The 23,272-nt window shown below is 35.7% G+C and overlaps 1 long non-coding RNA gene across 1 annotated transcript in view; it reads right to left on the reverse strand.

Annotated features, from left to right (window-relative positions):
* The window catches only part of LOC127853267 (uncharacterized), a 25,443-nt gene extending 11,043 nt beyond the window's left edge, over positions 1-14,400 (reverse strand). Inside the window, exons 1-6 of the long non-coding RNA XR_008036543.1 lie at positions 14,281-14,400; positions 11,863-12,033; positions 8,050-8,129; positions 5,004-5,052; positions 2,263-2,354; positions 1,945-2,040 (exon numbers count right to left, since the gene is read on the reverse strand). This is a non-coding gene — a long non-coding RNA (uncharacterized LOC127853267). The remainder of the gene's footprint in view (positions 1-1,944; positions 2,041-2,262; positions 2,355-5,003; positions 5,053-8,049; positions 8,130-11,862; positions 12,034-14,280) is intronic.
* Between the last annotated feature and the right edge of the window lie 8,872 nt (positions 14,401-23,272).

The raw sequence follows: 23,272 nt of genomic DNA on the forward strand, positions 1-23,272 counted from the left end.
TCCACTTTATACATTAATTAAATTTGGACTTGCTCACATTTTGGCAAAATGACAATTTTCCAAAACAATCAAATTATAGAACAAGAGCCCTAAGGTGCTCAACTGTGACCAGAAGTAACTAAACTATTCTGAGAGGGTGTAGTTTAGAATAATAAATGAACTTGATGAAAAATATGTAATTTGTAGGCAAATAATCATTTATAAACTTGACTTTGCTTATCATTACAGCAAATGTTTTGACAAACTTTAAACAAGATGTGTTTGTGAAACACAATGTCCCCCTATATGACGTTTGACCTTGTAGGATGACCTTGACCCTTCACCACTCAAAATGTGCAGCTCCATGAGATACACATGCATTTCAAATATAAAATTGCTAGCTTCAATATTGCAGAAGTGACATTACATGATCAATTTTGACCCATATATTTGACCTTGAAGGATGACCTTGACCTTTCACCACTAAAAATGTGCAGCTCCATGAGATACACATGCATGCCAAATATCAAGTTGCTATCTTCAATATAGAAAAAGTATTCATAAAATTAGCGATTTGGGCCACATATATTTGACCTCTGACCTTGAAGGATGACCTTGACCTTTCACCACTCAAAATGTGCAGATCCACGAGATACACATGCATGCCAAATATCAAGTTGCTATCTTCAATATTGCAAAAGTATAATAAAATGAGCGATTTTGGACACATATATTTGACATCTGACCTTGAAGGATGAACTTAACATTTCACCACTCAAAGTATGCAGCTCCATGAGATACACATGCATGCCAAATATCAAGTTGCTATCTTGAATATTGAAATACTGCAAAAGTGTACATTAAATGAGCGATTTTGACCCATATATTTGACCTTTGACCTTGAAGGATGACCTTGACCTTTCACCACTCAAAATGTGCAGCTCCATGAGATACATATGCATGCAAAATATCAAGTTCCTATCTTCAATATTGCAAAAGTTATTGCAAATGTTAAAGTTGGCGCAAACCAACCAACCAACAGACAGGGCAAAAACAATATGTCCCCCACTACTATAGTGGGGGACATAAAAAAGGAACACAATTTTAAATGCAACTTCCAGTGTTTACAAGCTTTTTTTAATTTGACATTTTGACCCACTTTTTGACGTTATGTGATCCAGTTTCAAAGTCAGCTGAGATTACATTGGGCCAAATGCTCTGATCATCTTTCATGAAAAATGCACATAAAAAAGCCCAATTGTGTGTTAACAAGGTTCTACTCTAGCACTTTAAGAAAAACTGTCATGTCCACTGGCAGCCATGTTAGTCTACAAACCGAAACCAGTTACAAACTCGACAACTGAGCTATCATTAGAATAAATATTCTGACCAAAATTTATGGAGATATGGCTAAAAATGTCACTTCTAGAGAATTTACAAGGTTTCATTATAGCCATAAAAAGACAATTGCCTCGTGCTCTAGTGGATATGTTTTTTAACTAGACATAAAAATTTCGAAACTGGACTGAGCCATCATTTGAACAAATATTCGACCAAAATGCATGAAGATTGGAAAAAAAAACAGTGACTTCACTAGTGTTCAAAAGGTTTCACTATAGCTATATAAGGAAAACTGCACAGCCCTGTTACATACGGTCATTTATGAAGTTCCACAACTGTTGTCGTACGTTAAACAGTTTTCTAGATAGTAATTTCCCACTATTTTTTCCATCAGTGCAGCTTATGATCAACAGTTAACTAGTCACTTCCACTTTAAACCTGTCCACTGTAAACACAAGGTTTACTGTTTTGACCTTTTTATACTTTTTATTTCTTATTGCTTTTGAAATATCATCTTATATATAATGTTATAATGTTCGCATGTATCACAATTATATTCTACAACACCGGTTCAATACATTGAGCTGTACACTATAAATGTAGGGACTAAAATATGATGATAACATTTCTCATCTCTTCTTCTTCTTGTCAATCACTCAAATGGAAACACTGGCCCCTGTGGTACACATTCTTTTTGATCAGCATGTTTTGTCTGCCAAACTGAAAAAAATAATAATCACAAATAAACATTTTAAAGAGAAGTGTTATGCCCCAACACTAATCTTTAGTTTCAAAACAATTGTAATGTCCAAACAAAATTAAACTAAAATACCAAAGTGTGCAAATTCAAATGCTTTTTACTTTGAGCTAATAGAGAGAGTTATACAGACAACAAGACATTTGCACATGGTGAATACTTGTGTTATTTGGCTAAGGCATTACCATGATATAGTCTGAGCAGTAGTAGGACGCAATGCATGCCTCTCCAACCGCTCAACTATTGTGACTGCTAGATGATGATTTCAGCTGAGGAGCTAAACAAAAATGAGCAAGGGCCATAGTTCTGCAAAATTTGGGCTCATACATAATTTATTCCTTTAAGATGCCAATGTTTCCAATGTTTACTAGAAATGGCGCGGCAGAGACCGACGCACATCCCCACGCCGCATGTTTGACCCAGGGGCGCCCTAGGGTTTGTAATGGGGCCATGCATAGTTGACCGTATTGTCATAAGAGAAGTTCAGTATCAATTAGAAGTGAATCGGTGTAGAAATGAAGAAATTATAGTAAAAGGCAATTTTGGGTGGGCGTGGCCTATGTGGGAGGGGCACCCCAGGGTTGGTAATGGTGCCATACATAGTTGAGATTGACCGTATTGTCATAAGAGAGGTTCAGTATTAATTTGAAGTAAATGGGTGAAGAACTTTTAAAGTTATCGAAGGATCCAGAAAAGTGTCAGACTGACAGACACAGAGCGCAAACCGTAAGTCCCTCTCCTTTTTCAAGGGTAGGAAACTAACAAGTTTTGATAATAATGTAAAAATAATGGTCAAAACAAGAAACTGATTGAAATACAAAGTTAGGTCGCCCAAAGGGTGTTATCATTATGTTATATGCACAAACAGGGATTTCAGATATTAAAGGGGTCAGGACCATGGATAATTAATAAACCCTCATGTCAATTTCATGTGAATTGCCAGCATTTAATTCTTACGTTCACCTACCATTACTAACATCAAGAGTGTCTTGGTTTGGGTAAAGCTTTCGTATATTGTTTGGAGGCATAGTGTAATAGCTGTGATATTTTAGGAATAAAATGAACCTAAACACAAAACTGAAGCAAATCTGCACCTTTCTAGGTATATTTTGACCTTTGACCTTGAAGGATGACCTTGACCTTTCACCACTCAAAATGTGCAGCTCCATGAGATACACATGCATGCCAAATATGAAGTTGCTTTCTTCAATATTGCAAAAGTTATGGCAAAATATTAAAGTTGGAGCAAACAAACCAACAGACAGACCAACAGACAGGGCGAAAACAATATGTCCCCCACTATAGTTCATTCCAACGCTCACGGACACTGGAACCCCGGGGAGAGTAGGAAAGCTCCACTATATATATTTCATATATAATAGTCGAGCTAAAAACCCTATTTTACTATGATTCAAGGGCCATAACTCAGGGGTGTCTGGGTCTATTTGGCCCATTATCTAACTTGACCTAGATGTTATTGCCTTACACATTTTCATGAAGTTTGGTGAAGATCTGATGACAATTGCTTGACTTATTGAACGGAAAATAATCCGGACGGACTGACAGACGGACTTACTAACTTACAGACGGACGGATGGACTAACAAACTAAAGGACGGAGCGATTTTAATATGCCCTCAAAATCGCTGGTTCGGGGGCATAAAACGACATTGTATAAAATGTATTGTATTTCTTAAACTGTATGAACTGTTATATCATACATGCCATACGTCCCGGATTTTCCGGGACAGTCCCGGAAATGAAGAACTTGTCCCGCTGTCCCGGAAATCTGTCAAATGTCCCCAATTTTACAAAATCCATATATACATGTACCTTATCTTAGGCTTAACTGCACCTCGAATCTGTGTATATATGCAGCGTCTCCATGACAATGCCTACCCGAATAGGCAGACTACGCTACGTGTCAAAATCGATCAATTAACAGGGGTCCTGTTATCATATTGATTGTCTCACGTTCGCTGTCAAACCGAAAAGGCGGCATTGTTTTGGTTGTTAATTGACTTATATCTACATCGAAACAAGAGTGTAACTAATGTGTGACTGTACGGATTTTAAGTTGACGATCTACCGGTACTGTTTTGTTGTATTTGTTTTATGTGATTGGTTGTATGTATTGTGAATTGATTTGAGTTGACAATCTAACGGTACTGTATTGTTGTATTTTTTATTATATAAATGTTATAAATGAATAAAGGTGTATCATTAACTACGCGTTACACACCGGTCTTAATAACAATAACGCAGTGACGTCACCATCTATGTTTAGAAGGATTACACTGAAAACACATGGCCTGTATCTAGTAAAGGAACTAGTAATGTTTAATTTGACGTTAATAGATCAAGTATATTTCGGATAGGCTTTCGAACTTTTGCAATTAACGATGCGAAACAAAACAAAACGTACCAAAAATGCATATGTCTATAAATATCGCTACATTTTATACATGTCCCGGAAAATCGGCAAAAGTCCCGGTCATGTATGGTTATATGTAATTTCCATTTAACATTATCATTACATCTTCTCACGCTAGATTAGAAGTCTCTGAACTGTTATATACAGACAGATCAATCCCTAGTTTATCTTCCAGGGATCAGAAGATGTCTTGAAATCATTATGAACTGTTCCATCATTTAAAATACTGTATGAAATAAATGACAAAGTTATGGCCCAGACAAACTTCAGGTTTAAAACACAATAAGTGACCCCATGATCTAGTTTCTGACCGGGCATGATCCATATTCAAACTTGACCTATACATCATCTAGATACAATTTGTGACCAAGTTTGGGTGAAGATCTGATAAAATTTCGGGACAGACTGACGGACCGACAAAGTGGTTCCTATATAGCCCCCATTACCAAAAAGATAGTATTCCCAGCAGTTGGTTTTAATGGAAATTTCTTACCAGACAAGAGGTTTGATGCAAATTGTTGTGAGGGGAAACTGGAAAATATCTGAAACAAAAATAAAGTCTTATATAATTTGAAGCGCTATATTGTTAAGTCAAATTTTAATATTTGATAATCATAATACTGCTAGCTGTCTGATTACAGAGTCTTCACAACATAATGCGTTAACAGTTTTCCTGCAATAAGCAAACAGGACAAAATCAACAACACGAGTATTTATAATATATTCAGAGACAAAGATGATCCATCCATGTCTTTGGAAATAAACAAAGGGCATTTAACAATTATTTTGGCCTCATTTTAGCCATGTTGATAAATATAATGGGTCATACTGCTTGGTGTGTTACAAGTGAAACACCATCAAAACCAGTGCTCCAGCTTGGCATGAATGGAAGGGCCCAGCACCCTGCCATTCAAAGATTCCAACCTGTCAACCTTGGACACCCTTCATGCCCTTTGATGAAAATGCCGAGTTGGGAATAGGGAGTTACAGTTGTAAGATCGTACGCGAATATCATTTGCCATTTAAAAGGAATCATGATGTTCAAACTTAACCTTTGACCTAGAAGTTGGCAAAGGGTTTGTTTTTAGTTGGTCGCATTTTAGAATTTACAGAGCATATTTTGCAAATCAGTGTGTGCTTAGAAGCTTTAGCTACGGAAAGAACCGCAACTCAATTTGCTTAGAACGATCACCACTGCCTGTCTGCAACAGATGACAAATGATTCTGCTCTAGCAGTGAGTGTATATACCAGCTTGTAAGACGACATTGGCCAGACTAGTGTTTATCATTAAAGTCTGTACGTATTTGTACCATTTTTGACCTCATCCAAGATATCATTGGGACAAATCTTCGGACAAAGTTTCATGATGATCAGACAATAAATGTGGCCTCTAGAGTGTTAACAAGGTTTTACTATATAGCCATAAAAGAAAAAATGCAGAGCCCACTGGCAGCCATGTTTTTCAACCAATCAGCATCATGTTTGAACTCGTCCAAGATATTATTGGGATGAATCTTCTGACCATTTTTCATGAACATCGGAAATAAAAGTGGCCTCTAAAGTGTTAACAAGACTTTACTATAGCCATATAATGAAAAAAATGCCCCGCCCCCTGGAAGTCGTGTTTTCCAAGCAAATGTACCCATTTTCAAACTCTTTTAAGATATCATTGAGACCAATCTTCTGACCAAATTTCATGAAGCTTGACAATAAATGTGGCCTCTAAAGTGTTAACAAGGTTTTACTAAAGCCCTATAAGGAAAAATGCCCCGCCCCCTGGTGGCCATGTTTTTATAGCAACCATACCCATTTTCGAACTCATTCAAGACATCATTGGGACAAATCTTCTGACCAAGTTTCATAAAGATCAGACAATAAATGTGGCCTCTAGAATGTTAACAAGGTTTTACTATAGCCATAGAAGGAAAAATGCTCTGCCCCCTGGCAGCCATGTTTTTCAACCAATCAGCATCATTTTTAAACTCGTCCAAGATATTATTGGGATGAATCTTCTGACCATGTTTCATTAAGATCCGACAATAAATGTGGCCTCTAGGGTGTTAACAAGATTTTACTATAGCCATTTATAGCCATATTAGGAAAAATGCCCCGCCCCTTGGCAGCCATGTTTTTCAAGCAAACATAACCATTTTCAAACTCATCCAAGATATCATTGAGACCAATCTTCTGACCAAATTTCACGAAGATTGGACAATGCGGCCTCTAGAGTGTTCACACGGTTTTACTAAAGCCATATATAACCATATATGGACCATATATAAATAACCATATAAGGAAAAATGCCCCGCCCCCTGGTGGCCATGTTTTTAAAGCAACCAAAACCATTTTCAAACTCATCCAAGATATCATTGGAAAAATGTTCTGACCAAGTTTCATGAAAATCTGACAATAAATGTGGCCTCTAGAGTGATAACAAGGTTTACTATAGCCATATAAGGAAAATGCCCCACCTCATAAATGCCATGTTTTTCAACCAACCGGCGTCATTTTAAAACTTGTCAAAGATATTATTGGGTTGAATCTTAAGTAATATGCATATAATAATGGAAAAAGGGCCATTATTCTTACAAAATGCTTGATACAGTTGTCTGCTCTTCTTTATAGATTGGGGTCATGTTGGTAATAAGTTTGCAAAATATGAAAGCAATATGTCAAGGGACGTTGAAAATATTTTAGGTGGTACGCCAACTTTAACATAGATTTATCAATAATATGAATATTCAAAATTGTAAAGGAGCCATAATTATTACAAAATGCTTGATAGAGTTGTCTGCTCTTGTTTATAGGTTGGGGTCATGTTGGTAAAGAAAAATGCAAAATATGAAAGCAATATGTCAAGGGACATTGAAAATATTTGGGGTAGTAAACAAACTTAAACATTTGCTACATTTTCTAAGTGGAATAGGGGCCATAATTATTACAAAATGCTTGATAGAGTTGTCTGCTCTTGTTTATAGGTTGGGGTCATGTTTGTTAAGAAGTATGCAAAATATGAAAGAAATATGCCAAGGGACATTGAAAATATTTGGGGTAGTACGCAAACTTTAAACATTTGCATGCTCACACTAACGCCAATGCTAAGGCTAACGCAAACGCCGGGTGAGTAGAATTGCTCCACTATATAGATTTCATATATAATAGTCGAGCTAAAAAGGGTCTTTCTGTAAATCTTTAAGAGAACAAATTAAAAACTCAACAGGCCTTTTTTATTATTAAATATGCTTGTTTCCATATATAATTTAAGGCCCTAAAATCATTCAGGATATAACTTTGAACATTTTTTACAGAAATAAAATGATCTTAAAGTTCTCTGCAATGCAAAGTAATTTTTACACACTAGATATTTAAAAAAAAAAATTGTTAACTTGTCCATGCTATTCGGGCCGGCTGTGCTCTAACTGCCTATGGAAAATCTTGATTATATATATATTATATATATATACCTGTTGTGACCCTTGAGATCCTTATGAAATGTTCATAATTCACTAATAACTGTATGTAAAAAAAATAGTATTACCAGATAATCGGGTTGAAAAGTTATTTCTTTCAAGACAGGATGGTTGGTGGGAAATGTCTTCCGACGAAACTGAAAAACATCTAAAACAAAAAGAAAGTGACTTCTTGTATAATTTGAAGCACTATTCATTTTAATACAATTGTGTTTTGACAGCCATAGTTCTGCTGAGCCTAAAAATTAAAAGTAGGTCAACAAAACACAAAATGAAATCCAATGATTGCATCACCAAATCTTCAACATATCCAATTAATAAAATTAATGTTTATATATAGACGGTTTTGATACATGGCACAACATCAGGGGTGTCAAATGTCCCAAATTTGAAATCCTAATGATAAAGTCTGGAGTCTGAGCCTGTAGGTCCCTTACAGGTAGAGCCCCCCAAAGCCATAGTTCATTGTTCTTTTTATAGTCTTAGTTGCTATTTCTGGTGAGTAAAATGCAAACTATTATAAGCCAGACCACCAGTAACACTCGATGTGTAATTGTCATTTTATATAAATGTTATAAAGAACATCGATAACAAGGGCTGTTTGTAAAACATGCATGCCCCCCATATGGGCTGTCCGTTGTAGTGGCAGCCATTATGTTAATACGTTTTTTGTCACTGTGACCTTGACCTTTGACCTAGTGACCTGAAAATCAATATGGGTCATCTGCATGTCATGATAAATGTACCCATGAAGTTTCATGATCCTAGGCGTAAGCGTTCTTGAGTTATCATCGGAAACCATTTAACTATTTCGGGTCACCGTGAATTTGACCTTTGACATAGTTACCTCAAAATTAATACGGGTCATCTGCGAGTCATGATCAATCTACCTATGTAGTTTCATGATCCTAGGCGTATGCGTTTTTGAGTTATCAACCGGAAACCATTTTACTATTTCGGGTCACCGTGACCTTGACCTAGTGACCTCAAAATCAATAGGGGTCATCTGCAAGTCATGATCAATCTACCTATGAAGTTTCATGATCCTTGGCATATGCGTTCTTGAGTTATCATCCAGAAACCATTTTACTATTTCGGGTCACCATGACCTAGAGCTTTGACCTAGTGACCTCTAAATGAATAGGGATCATCTGCGAGTCATGATCTATCTTCCTATGAAGTTTCATGATCCTAGGCCTAAGCGTTCTTGAGTTATCATCCGGACACCACCTAGTGGACGGACCGACAGACCGACCAACCGACATGTGCAAAGCAATATACCCCCTCTTCTTCGAAGAGGGGCATAATAAATGTTAATCCACTAACCATACAGTAAAACAACTGTCCAAAAATATATCCAGATATGTCTTTTGCAAATGAAATAATATATGCACTTAGTTTGACAGCAGAAAATGTAAATTTAATGATGGGGGACATATGCTACATTTTGTAGTATGTAAGATTTCTGGAAAGTAGCCAAGAGGTTAGGTCAGTTACCTTTTATGTCCGTGTCAGCGGATAACCAATCAGACAATAGTAAAACAAGGGACAAAATTGTCACAAAACCAGGTTTTCAATGTAGAAAAAAGTCTGATAGAGGGAGACAACTCAAACTGAACTGTTTATAATTAACCCCCTTTGTTTCAAAATAAATATATTTTTAGTTGTGGCGACCTTGACCTTGGAGATATTGACGTAATTCTAAAGTGCGATACAACGTCCCACGATGGTGAACAAATATGCCAAATCATTTTTAAGTCTCACAATGAATGACATAGTTTTGGCCCGGACAAGCTCTTTTATGGCCATTTTTGACCTTTGAACTCAAAGTGTGACCTTGACCTTGGATATATTGACGGTATTCTTTTGAGCGACAACCGTCTAATGATGGTGAACAAATGTGCCAAATGATTTTAAATTCTCACCAAGAACCACAACGTTATGGCCCGGACAAGCTTGTTCCGTCCGCCCGCCAGCCGGCATTTGCCAAATTGAATAACCCGTTTTTTTCTTTGGAAAACCTTGTTAAAAAGACCAGGAAAAATCCATACTAAGCGCACATGCCCGGCATGCCAATGAAGCAATTACAATATTTGTTCACACCCCCTTAAAACAAATCATCAGATTTACACTGATCTAAAATTCAATCCTGAATGGCTCAAATCGGGATTTCCAAATAATCCGGACAATTAACACCCTTGCAACATGCATGGGTTGCTAAGTTACTAAATGTCCTACATATAACAAATTCAGAATTTGTGTACCATCCCACTCACATAAATAGCAATTGCAAGATGATGTCCATTACAAACCTGTTTGTTATCATTCTGACCTTTTTGTACTTCTATAGTTTTTCAAATTTTAATGTGATTAAAGTGCAAACACCTGATTATAGAAGGTATACCTAAGATCATATTGCTTGCAATGAGTAATAATCCAACAGATTGGCTTTGTTTGTATGCCAATAGATAGAGCTTGCACATTCTTTTTCAATATGTGGTTATGGACAACTGTAAACATTACTTCATGTATTTTAAGGGGCCTTTGCATGTTTTGGTAAATTGACAAAATAAAACAAGAGCAGCTGTCACCATAGGATGACTTATGCCCCCTATAAATGCTTGATAGAAGTTATGAGCTTTTTTCGAAACCTAAACACAGATTTCGAAACCTAAACGCGGACCCTAAGTTCAAGGTCACAGGGGTCAAAATTTGTGTGCGTATGGAAAGGCATTGTCCATATACACATGCATACCAAATATGAAGGTTATATCTCAAGGGACATAGAAGTTATGAGCATTTTTCAATATCTAAACGCAGATTTCGAAACCTAAACGCGGACCCTAACTTCAAGGTCAAGGTCACAGGGGTAAAATTTTTTGTGCGTATGGAAAGGCCTTGTTCATATACACATGCATACCAAATATGAAGGTTATATCTCAAAACATAGAAGTTATGAGCATTTTTCAAAACCTAAACGCAGATTTCGAAACCTAAACGCGGACCCCAAGTTCAAGGTCACAGGGGTAACAATTTTTCGTGCGTATGGAAAGGCCTTGTCCATATACACATGCATACCAAATATGAAGGTTATATCTCAAGGGACATAGAAGTTATGAGCATTTTTCAAAACCTAAACGCAGATTTTGAAACCTAAACACGGACCTTAAGTTCAAGGTCAAGGTCACAGGGGTAAAAATTTGTGTTCGTATGGAAAGGCTTTGTCCATATGCACATGCATACCAAATATGAAGGTTATATCTCAAGGGAAATAGAAGTTATGAGCATTTTTCGAAACCTAAACGCAAAGTGTGACAGAAATACGGACCGACAGACGGACAGTCTGATAACTATATGCCCCCTTTTCTTTGAAAGGGGGCATAAAAATTGTTTCAGACTTGCACATTTTTGTTGCAGTTATGATATTTGTGAGAAAACAGTTATACTTAACATTAACAACCTGAAATTGATAAATCGTTGCAAAGCAAAACAATTGAATAATTTGGAGTTCTGTTGTCGTTTTTTGTGACACTACGAGCTTTGCTTATAGAAACTAAAAGTATAAAATATTGTATGAGCATGGATGGCCGTCTTAGCGTTAGACTTTTACTCCAGAGGTCAGTGGTTCGAGCCCAGATGAGGATTACTTTTTCTTTTAATTTGTTCTTGTTTTTTAATTGAGCTTTTTAGATTTAATGTTTACATTTATAAATATAACGCATTTAATGACAAACTTCAATACATGCCATAATCTGTTATAAGGTCCATTAAATACCAAGATGAGTATCAAGGAACCTGAGTGAAACATTTTATTTTATTTCGGATATATACAGGACTGCTTATTGGAAACAAAAAGTTTGCTCGATTCTTGAATGACTTACAAAAATGTTTATCAAATCAAGTAGGTTCGTTTATTCTTCGTCTGTTGTCCCATCTCGCCAACAGTCAACCAGCTCCCTCCAGGCTTGTCAGTTCCAGGCGAGTCTCTCTAGCTGCCCCCATTTTGGCCCATCTGCTTAGAATCTGCATCCAGGTCACGGCGCCAGGTGTTACTGTATTTGAAATAAAGTAGGTTGGATGCCATTAAATGTGACTTTAAACACCATAAAGACAGACAAAATAACAGGTTTATTTCCCTTCAATTAATAACAAGCAAATTCATTGAATTGATATCCCCCGCTAATTAGCTTCTGGACACAAAAGTGTTATATTTGACACTCAGGTAAAAAAGCATTTTTTTAGGTTCGAAGGGCCATAACTCCGTTATTAACAGATAGTGTACAATGCCATTTGGCATGCATCATCCTCTTATCTATACATATACTCATACCAAGTTTCAATGAAATCCACCAAAGCACTTCCAAGATATGGCTCCCAACACAAAAGTGCCGGATGGACGGAAAGACGGGCGGACAAGGCCAAAACAATATCCCTCCGCCTATTGCAGGGTGATAATAACATGAATGTAAATTAAAGCCAGCACATATATGAATTAACTGCCTAGATGGGTGTATTAAATATAATTTAGGGCTGTACAATACTTACTGATATGTGAGCATATATTTACTTTTAGTAAATATAAATAAATGTAACAGTAATTGACCTTATCGCGATGACGTCACAAAAGGGGCAGTCCCTTAGCGACGGTGAAAACAATGCCCTAGATACGGTCGATTTACTACGCTGATTGAGCACCTCTGCTGATATTTCGTCAATTGCATTCCTATTGGGAAGTCGATAGGTAATTAAATGTCCTGTATTTGGTGTTTAAATGTCTTTTGACTATTATGAAGGGTTAGATTGCACTTCGAAAGCCCGATATGATCAGAAAATAAAACTAATTGGACTTAATGAATGTCCGTTCAAATTGCAAGCTGGATGTTGGAAAAATGACCCGACCAAGTGGGCGACGATCGAGTACGGCGACATTCATGATTAACTTTCTCACTGAGACACCGGGTAAATTCGTTTATTCTGTAATAATGGGAGTATCCTTGTAGATGTTGATGTAATGAGTAGTGTCGTTCTTTTCAGGGTTCATTTATCTTCGAACATTATAATTATATTTCTACAATGTCAATTTATCATGCTAATGTGAAGCTGTAAAATACGTAGGGACATCTGGTACATGACTTACTGAAAGCCTTAGTTGTGTTCATTGTAATGAGTACGAGTGACAAATAATAAAATTAACACACATGCATCTGTATAAATATTTGTTTTTCAAACATTATTTACCCCCGTTGCTGTCAAACGTAATTTCTTTTTTATGATGTCGATCGTTTATTGTCGTAACATAAAATCTTAATACGGAATGACGTCTTTTTAATTAACTGATACACGCTAAATACATTACTTTTTTTTTTACGTAAATTTTATAATTATTAAATACTTTAATAAATTAATCGGGCTTGTATCTTTACGGTGTAAATTTCAAATTGGACACGATTTTATATTTGACCATATGTCACATATCTAATTTAAGCAACTGTTAAGTACATCGGCGTTAATTATTCATCCAAATGACTGCTTAATACTACCAGAAAGAGGAGACATGGTGGCATCTATCGTGTTAAATGACACTGTCTGGACCACCCAGTGTGGTTTATGACACCTTCTTGTCAGTTAAGTTTGGACAATATTTGATCAAAACGAGATAATCGGATTATGCAAAACAAAGGGGCAATTAAACACCAGAATACAAAAGCTTACACGATTTTAAGACTGATGCAAACAATCAAATGAAAAATATTGCATTTAATTTAATTAAATGTTTATTTAAGGTGTCAACGTGTTTTATAAAGCAACTGTATATTCAATTATTTCGGCATTAAAAATTTGGCTTAAATGACTGCTCAGTATCATAAGAGATGACATATAGGTATCATAAATTGTGTTTAATGACCACATGTGGTTTATGCAGAGCCCCAAGTATAGGTCCCCAGCTAGCTTTATGACACCGTGTTTTCTTTGTCTGGACAGTATCCGATCATAACGAGATAATCGGTTTGTGATGAAGAAAGGGGCATTCAAATGCCTAACATGCAGAAACAAAGAGTTGAAATTGGTGTGAATTAAATAAAAACAATAACATTTATCATGAGAATTTATTTAATACGTAACAAGGTAATAAGGTAACAAATATAGAGGTTCAAATCAGCTATACTATATGTTGCATATATTTAAAATTTATTGGTTGTTTGTTTTCATCCTTATTTGTGTTCGTTCATTAAATTAAATTTATTATGAAATAATTTCTATTTCTGGGTATTTTTATTCTAAAAAATGCTCGCGAAGACACACTTGTGACTGTGAGTTTATACATGTAACTAAACTTCCTTTATAATTTTATAACAGTGTTTTATTCCTGCCACAGTATTAAGAAGTCACTTGCTCAATAACACATTTAAGCATGAGCTGTTTTTTTAATCTGCATACATAAGAAAACATCGAAAAAAAACACAAGAGGAGCATGTATCCGAAAGTAAATTACGTCCGAAATCGGGCAAGTTAAGCATGCGCGAAATTCACCAAAACATCGATTAAATATGGTTTAAACAGAATCATATGTAAAACTTGAATGATAAATTAAACATTATCCAACAAAAGCATGCAGCTTTAACCAAAAAACAACAGCAAAAATCAGCAATATAGCGATGTTGTTGAATAACTCAGCGAAGGCTAGCAAGAAGAGAATTTTACTGGGGAAACAACTAAAAAAGTAATGCGAACGGATTTAAATGGCTCATGCACGAAAGTTTATAATATAGCAACAACACATGATTTAGCTATAGAATTAGAATGCGAAAGATTTTTTTAACTATAACTCGAAGATTCCTTAACTAAATAAAATATCAATAAAAGTTAAAACTTTGAGTTTGACCTACTTAGCAATCAATGGTCAAAACAACCTCGAAATAGCTTTTTCTTCATGTCAACAAGCTTTTTCTTCATGTCAACAATACAATTGTTGAGTTAATGTTGACGTAATACTAATAATGGTAATACTATCCATATTCTCTACCTAGAATATTCATCATATTAAAATATCCAATAAATGTAGTATCCTACCGTAACCCAAATTCGACGACACCTAAATTCGACGATGTTCTATTTTTATCGGTTTAAATTTAAATGGATGATTATTGTCTTGGAATCATTTCAAAGAATTACAGCCGAGTTAAAAATTATTATTTTAAGCTATATAAGTTTTTTTATTATTCGCTAAATATTGCTTTATGTATCCGTTATATCGTCGAATTTGGGTCACACCGGGATATATTTCTTTTCACGCTAACAATTCAACATGGCTTACAATCGGTTTTGCTTGGGCATGCCCATTGCAAGCCTATTTGGTTTGGTCCCGCCTTTTTCTCCATATATGGTCATTTGAGCTTGTGGACGGCCGTGGACCATCCACCTACAGTAAAACAGCCCCGCACGGCTCTTTCTTTCTTTTCTAATCTGGAATAGGAAGAAGTTAACAATCGTGATACATCGGCTATCTCGGATTCCTCCGTAAGAGAGGCATTATTTGAACAAATTTGGTAGAGGTTTATTAGATGTCACTACATACCAAATTTAGTAGCCCTAGGCTCTATAATTAAGAACAAGAAGATTTTAAAAGTTTGCACAAAATAGGCCCCATATAAGCGTATGTTCAGTTTTGTGACCCCGGGCAGGGTCAAATTTGACCCAAGGGGCATAATTTGAACAAACTTGGTAGAGAACTATTACATGTCACTACATACCAAATTTGGTAGCCCTATGCCTTATGGTTAAGGACAAGAAGAGTTTTAAAATTTTCACAAAATAGGCACTATATAAGCATATAATTGATTTTGTGGCCCCCGGGGCAGGGTCAAATTTGACCCCTGGGGCATAATTTGAACAAACTAAGTAGAGGACTATACAATGTCACTACATACCAAATTGTGTAGCCCTAGGCCTAATGGTTATGGACAAGATTTTTTTAAAGTTTTCACAAAATAGGCATTATATAAGCATATGTTCAATTTTGTGACCCCCGGGGCCGGGTCAAATTTGACCCTAGGGATTAAATTTGAACAAATTTGGTAGAGGACTATTAGATGTCACTATATACCAAATTTGATAGCCCTAGGCCGGATGGTTATGGACAAGAAGATTTTTGAAGTTTTCACAAAATAGGCACTATATAAGCATATGTTCAATTTTGTGACCCTCGGGGCAGGGTCAAACTTGATCCCAGGGGCATAATTTGAAAAAACTTGGTAGAGGACTATAAGATGCCACTACATACCAAATTTGTAGGTTACACGCCAGTCAGCATAAAAATTGACTAAGTACATAAAATGCGGCTTTTATAGCCTATTGATTTCGTTCTTATGGAACGATCATATTATCGCCTTTCAGCGGCGCTATTGCAGAGCGCTCTGTGGCATGAAGTATCGTGCTATCGCAGTTCCGAGAGAAGAGCTCGGCGGGCATATAGTGCGTGTTGATTACACGATTATCTTGGCCTTAATGGCCGCTTATTGCCATGACAACACATTGGTTTGGTAACTAATACATTTTATTCAATTTTTACAAGTAATCACAGTAATTCACTGGAATCCGCGGAAAGCGACCTTGCATTTAAGCATGTAGTTAATGTCCACAACTGGTGTAGTTTCGGCCAATGGTTATGGACGAGAAGATTTGTAAAATTTTCACAAAATATACCCTATATAAGCATATGTTCAATTTTGTGACCCCTGGGGCAGGGTCAAATTTGACCCCAGGGGCATAATTTGAACAAATTTGGTAGAGGACTATTAGATGTCTCTACATACCAAATTTGATAGCCCTTGGCCCAATGGTTATGGACGGGAGATTTTGAAAGTTTTCACAAAATAGGCCTTATATAAGCAAGTTTTCAATTTTGTGACCCCCGGGGCAAAGTCAAATTTGACCCCAGGGGCATAATTTGAACAAATTTGAAAGAGGTTCACCCCAGGAACATTCCTAAGAAATTTCATCAGAATTGGACCAGTAGTTTAGGAGAAGATGTTTAAAGGAAAAGTTAATGCACGGACGCACGATGGACACAGGACCTTTGGCCAGTGGAGCTAAAAATCAAATTAAACATTTAGTTTTGATGTAAAATCAGTTTTTATATGCAAGTGTCTATTTCACTTATAAATTAAAACAGCATATTATACATTATTGAAAAGATCATTCCAAGCTTGATGTCATATTTCAACTTTGCATAGTGTAGTTAATTGAACATTGTATTGAACTGTATGGGCAGCTATATTTTTTAATTTATGTATGTTGTATTATACAAAATGCATTATTTCTACCACAAGTAGACCATATAAGGCCTACTGCTACTAAATAGGCACTGGTATGAATTTGACACTGTTTTTGATGCTCATACAAAACTTTAATTATTACTTCACTTTAGTATATTAAATATTTTCAAGTTTTTGTTCAACATTTTTTGCAAAAGAGTGTCTTAATGCATTTGAAAATATACTTAAAACAAACTAAAAATGCATTTTAACATACCTTTTTCCTGGTAAAGTGTATTTGGGATGATAAAAAATACACTTGAAGAGTATTAATGCTGGAAAAATGCAGAAAAAAATACATTTGTTTCTGTTAGAAGTGTGCCTGGTCTGCATTTTTAAGTGTATTAAATGCACATCAAATGCAGATAAATACAATGCCAATACTGTTACATGTATTGTAATGGACATAAAATGCACTTGTTCTTGTAATTAAATGCTTTAGTGAATTGAAATAACCTTTTATAACGTTTTAACAATTAATAATACCTTTTTATATAAATTTTCTTTTGAAATGTGACACTTAATTGATTTTTGCACCACTAGTAAGAGATATAATTTGTGCTCATAATGCTTTATCATTACACTGTATAATATCATTTGTTGTATGAAAATTACCCGTAAAATTCATGTGAAAGCTCAAGAGACCAATAGCAGCGTGCTATACCCTGCTCCTTTTTACATGACTTGATGGTATTTAGTCCCCAATTCTACATGGCCAAGGGCAAATTAATGTGCAGATTTGACAAATAAGTCATAACTGGGATCCAATAGGCAGACTTTCATATTACTTGTATTTAATTTAAATCATGATCTGAATTGCTCTTTGGCAAATCTTCCTTGGTCACAGTATTCAACTGAATTTTGTTCATGTTGTAGTGATTATATTTTCAATATTTATCAGACAACATCTTTCTTCAAAAGTTTAACATGATTGCTTGGTTAATTTAGAAACAAGATCAATGCAACATAACATAAAATGAAAAAATGTGTAATAGTAAAAATGGCAGCAAAAAAGCACTAGATTATCTGCCTTAAATCTGAGACGTTATGTTCAGGGGATTTTATCTGATTTAGGGGAAAGAGCCTGGCCTTTTTTGAGGGAAAAAAATTGCGCGAAATTCCGGATTTTGGGGAAAAAATCACGCTAAATTCCAGATTTTGGGGAAAATAAGGAAAGTCTTAAATTATCAATTTAACATATTTTGCTGTTTTTAAAACAAATTCAAGGCAACAGATAATTTAATTATGCAATATGTTATTTTTTCTACACTGGATCAGGTTAACTTATGTATTTAAAGTTAAAAAAACACATTTTTTTTAAAGGGGAAAAAAATGAAGTCTGGGGGAAAATTAACCAGCTGAGGGGGAAAAAAAATCCGAGGGGAAAGGGCCGTTTTTCGGCGTGTCCTAAAGAAGGAAAAAAAGCCCTGATGTTGATGTATTGGAATTTCTCATGAATAATGTGTTCCATAGTTGTATAATCGTATAGTTGCATGCATGAGTGTTGTCAATGTCACAATACCAATTAAAGCCTATAATTTACTAAAACAATTTGAAGTTTGATGTGTGTTTTTTTCAAGATCTGTTATATATAATTATATATATATATATATATATATATATATATATATATATATATATATATATATATATATATATATATATATATTGTTGAAAAGTTAACATGCAATAGGTTTACTGTAATTAAGTGACAAATAGTTTTACTGATTTGGTTGGATGCATATATGCAGATATATCATGGTTTGTGCAGAGGACAGTAGCAAAAACAAGAGCTGTCTCCGTAGGATGACATACGCCCCCGATAAACGCTTTGATAGAAGTTATGAGCATTTTTCAAAACCTAAACGCCGACCCTAAGTTCAAGGTCAAAGGGGTCAAAATTTGTGTGTGTATGGGAAGGCCTTGTCCATATACACATGCATACCAAATATGAATGTTACATCTGAAGCGACATAGAAGTTATGAGCATTTTTTCGAAACCTAAATGCAAAGTGTGACGGATAGACAGACGGACAGTGCGATCACTATATGCCCTCCTTTGGGAGCATAAAAATGTGTTTCACTGTCACGTAATCGTTCATAGTTCATGGACGACACATAGTTACTAACAATGTTCATTACTCTTTAATTACCGGTGTGTAGCATATCATTCGATATCTCGTCATGCGCGTTTTGCCAAGATGACGAGATTTGCATTAACTACCATTTTCTCGTGTCACGCATGTCTCTGCATAATGTAGGATAAAATATTCAACAACACCACGTATCAGTTTTTAGTCCAATTTAATGTCTAACATACTTAATATTTTTGGTTATACAAATACAGTCTGATAGCTACATGATTGGATCTTTACCGATCCGTTCTCCTCGAAACCCAAACCAAGTCTCCTTAACTGACTATCTTAATGTACTGTACTGAGAGACTAATATTCAGGTTTTTACACGCTTATCAAACATGGTAATATAAAGTCTTAAATGCAAACAAAGCATCACCCTAAATCCCTTATGTCAACAGTGTTGGTCACTCCATCAAATAAATGCCTCGTTAAACATACAGACTTAAGATATAAATTATCTTTGATCTTTCACCATGTTGACTTATTGAACTGTACAATGAGTGCAGGGATAGGTCATGTTTACTTTCTCTTGATAAACTGACCCGGCAATTTGAACCAGTTTCTACATGCAAGAAATCAACCTAATGTCTATCTGTAATTAAATATAATATAATGTTTATGTTATATATGGATACATAATTAATTTATGTATTAATCTATGTTACGTTACATCACATTGTTTTGGTAAATTAGTAATGTAGTTAAAAGAACAGAATCATCAATTATAAAGTTATTGATTATAAAGTGTTGCTGGCATATTTGATGCATTCATCTAGCTATAAGAAGGTCCCTGTTTTATCCCCACTGGCACTGAGCGAGGGTTCTCAAAATCTTTAAACAATATGAATAAGTACATATAGGGTCGAGAAAGCCTTGTTGATATGGGGGCTAAACACCTGAAATCAAAGCGACCCAGGTTAAAGGCCGAGGCCAAATAAATAAACCAGAGTCCGCATGAGCCTGCTATACTCTGAACAAGTATTGTTTCTTCTCAGAAAACTGGCTTAAGTGTCTTACTAAGCTTTAGACTATGAGTTTCAGTGCAATCTATCTAAAATAAATTGGTTAAATTAAATAATAATTTGTAAAAAATAAACATTCTGCACAAATCCAATTATTTACTTTACCTGTGTGCATGAATCATTTCAGTCTTGATGGTTAGTGAACTATGTCAAAAGCACCATAGCTATGAAACACTTGTATTTTGAATATTGCAATGTTCCACAGAAATGATGCTGATGATAATTCTACACGATCATGACATGAAAAATGATGAATTATTAGATATATTTCTAAATTCCATTTCCACCAACAATTCGGTTATTCCACTACCAGTTCACATGCTTCGTACACAGTTGAAAATAATACTATTCCACTCAACAACCGTGACACATGTACTCAATTTTTCAACTTTTCGCAATTAAAATTGTCTTCTACTGTTATTGTTGTTGTTGTACTTTTGAAAGTAGTTCGAAAGATGGCGACTATTAACCCAGAGATTGATTTATGAAATAAATCGTCTGCTGATCCAGAGTGAGAAGTTAAATGACGGGCGTATATCATTCGGTACCCCTCGCAGATTATCATAATCGGACTTATCCGATGTTTGACGGAAAGGGCCGAGAATGTGCGATTGGGGCGTATATCTCAAGACATCGATCGCTTTACGGACAAAAAACCCACAGATAATAGATATTGGTTTTGTGCTTCTTAAAAGCGTCAGATAAACCGGAAAACGCAGAGTACGGTCGTGATTACTGTCGGTTTACAATCTAGTCTAAGGTAAGCAACGATTATTTACATTATTAAGGACATATCACTTTCTGAAATGGTCAGAAGTGGGTGGGGTAATGTAAAACAATAATTCCTTATATTAACATTCTATATAAAGTTTTGAACAATGTGCACAATTAAAACATCATATACTTCAGTGATAAATGAACCAGTTCTAATGAAATCTTTCAAAAAGAGTAAATAATCTCATGTTTAACCTTACAAACCACTTTCTGTTTGGGCATTGTAGTCCGTATTTTCTTATTTTGTTCATAAATCCATTGACACCAGCGGGAACCTACAATACCGTAGATGATAATGCTAGAGTATTATTAAATATAACACAATAGAAACACTGAAAAAAGGACACTTTTGTGCAAGAAAAACATGTAAACAACTCGAGTCAAAATATAGTACACTTGAAAAAGTATGGTGGGCCAGAAATTATAATTAAAAAATATATATGAGAGATACAGAAATATTGAAAACATTTTAATAAAATCACTTTAATTTGTATAAATATATATATGTGTGTGTGTGTTTGTTAAAGTAATGTTTTACACTGTTACAAAAAGTTTCAATCAAATTTATATTTGTCATTTCTAGTCAACCATACTTCTCTACTGTTTTTAGACTCTAGACTAGTTGTTTACAGTTTTTCTTACAAGAAAGGATCATTTTTCAGTTACAATTACAGAGTGAGTGCTGGGTCAGTTAAACGTCAGGTTTCACAAATAGGAAACGGCACTATGCCCGGTGTTTACATAAACTATATTTTCTATATTTAAGCATCAGATAAGACAGCTGAACTATTTTTAGCATACGTTAGGTTAATTTTAAGTTCAATAGTCTGTTTCAAATTGTTCAGTCATTGAAAGTCTATTTTATGATTTATATGTGTTAAGCATTCGAGCGTTCCATAATTGGTCACAGCCGTTATTGTAGCCGTTTTCAGTCACACGGTGACCAATATTTGGTCACAGTGACCAATTTTGGAACGCTGCGGCTATATAAAATGATAACATTTTGGTCACATGAGTCATTCTAGTTATTATCTTTTTTAAAGGGGAAACATGCATCACGTTTTTTCATAAAAATTAAGTTTAATATTAAAAATAGTGACATTGGTATTCGACCATTCAATTTTAAGATTTTTCACGGGGGCGGGGGAGGGCGGGGGGGGGGGGGGAAGCGAGACCTCGGCGAGAAGGCGGTTTCATAAACGTATACCGCAAGTATCGCAAAAAAGGGGAATTCAATACGGTTCGCACCGGCGCACGAGCTTTGTCGCGGAAAAAAGGTTGCGTGGACACTTTAGGTTAGCGTGCCTGTTTTTCTTTTATGCCCCCGGATTGAATGATCGGGGGTATATTGTTTTTGGCCTGTCTGCCTGTCATTGTATGTGTTTGTCTGTCATTGTATGTGTCTGTCACAAACTTTAACCCTAGTTAAACTTTTGCAATAACTTTTGCACTATTGAAGATAGCAACTTGATATTTGGCCTGCATGTGCATCTCATGGAACTGCACATTTTGAGTGATGAAAGGTCAAGGTCATCCCTCAAGTTCAAAGGTAAAATATATGGCTTCAAAGCGGCGCAGTAGGGAGCATTGATAAATGCACTTGTTTTACCACCTAAGCTTTTCCGATTTTGTTCCCTGTTTTTGAACGGCGGACTCGTTTGGGCGAGGCGATGAGGTTCGACATAATACTGACCGTTTTCTCCGTTATTCTTTATTTTGGACCGCTGAGGTTGATAGTCGGAAAGGAGTCCTGGCCAGTGTGTGCGTAACGGTCTAGGGCGAGGTTGCAAGTCAATACGAAATGAGGCGCTATAAAGCAACTTGTCCCCGTGACGATCGTGAAACACTTTCGGCACGTATCTGGCAATTCCCTTATTGATCGGGCAATACAGGCGCTTGATGAAAAGGGAATAGTAGATGCGCACCGCGTGTTACCACGCAAACCGCGCATTTACTGTGCGACACCCATGGTATTTATCGTACGGTGACACGAATTACCTTAATCCGGCTCTCTCAGAATCTTTTTTTGACGATCTCATCCTC

Source organism: Dreissena polymorpha, chromosome 12 (assembly GCF_020536995.1).
Source record: "Dreissena polymorpha isolate Duluth1 chromosome 12, UMN_Dpol_1.0, whole genome shotgun sequence".
NCBI lineage: Eukaryota > Metazoa > Mollusca > Bivalvia > Myida > Dreissenidae > Dreissena > Dreissena polymorpha.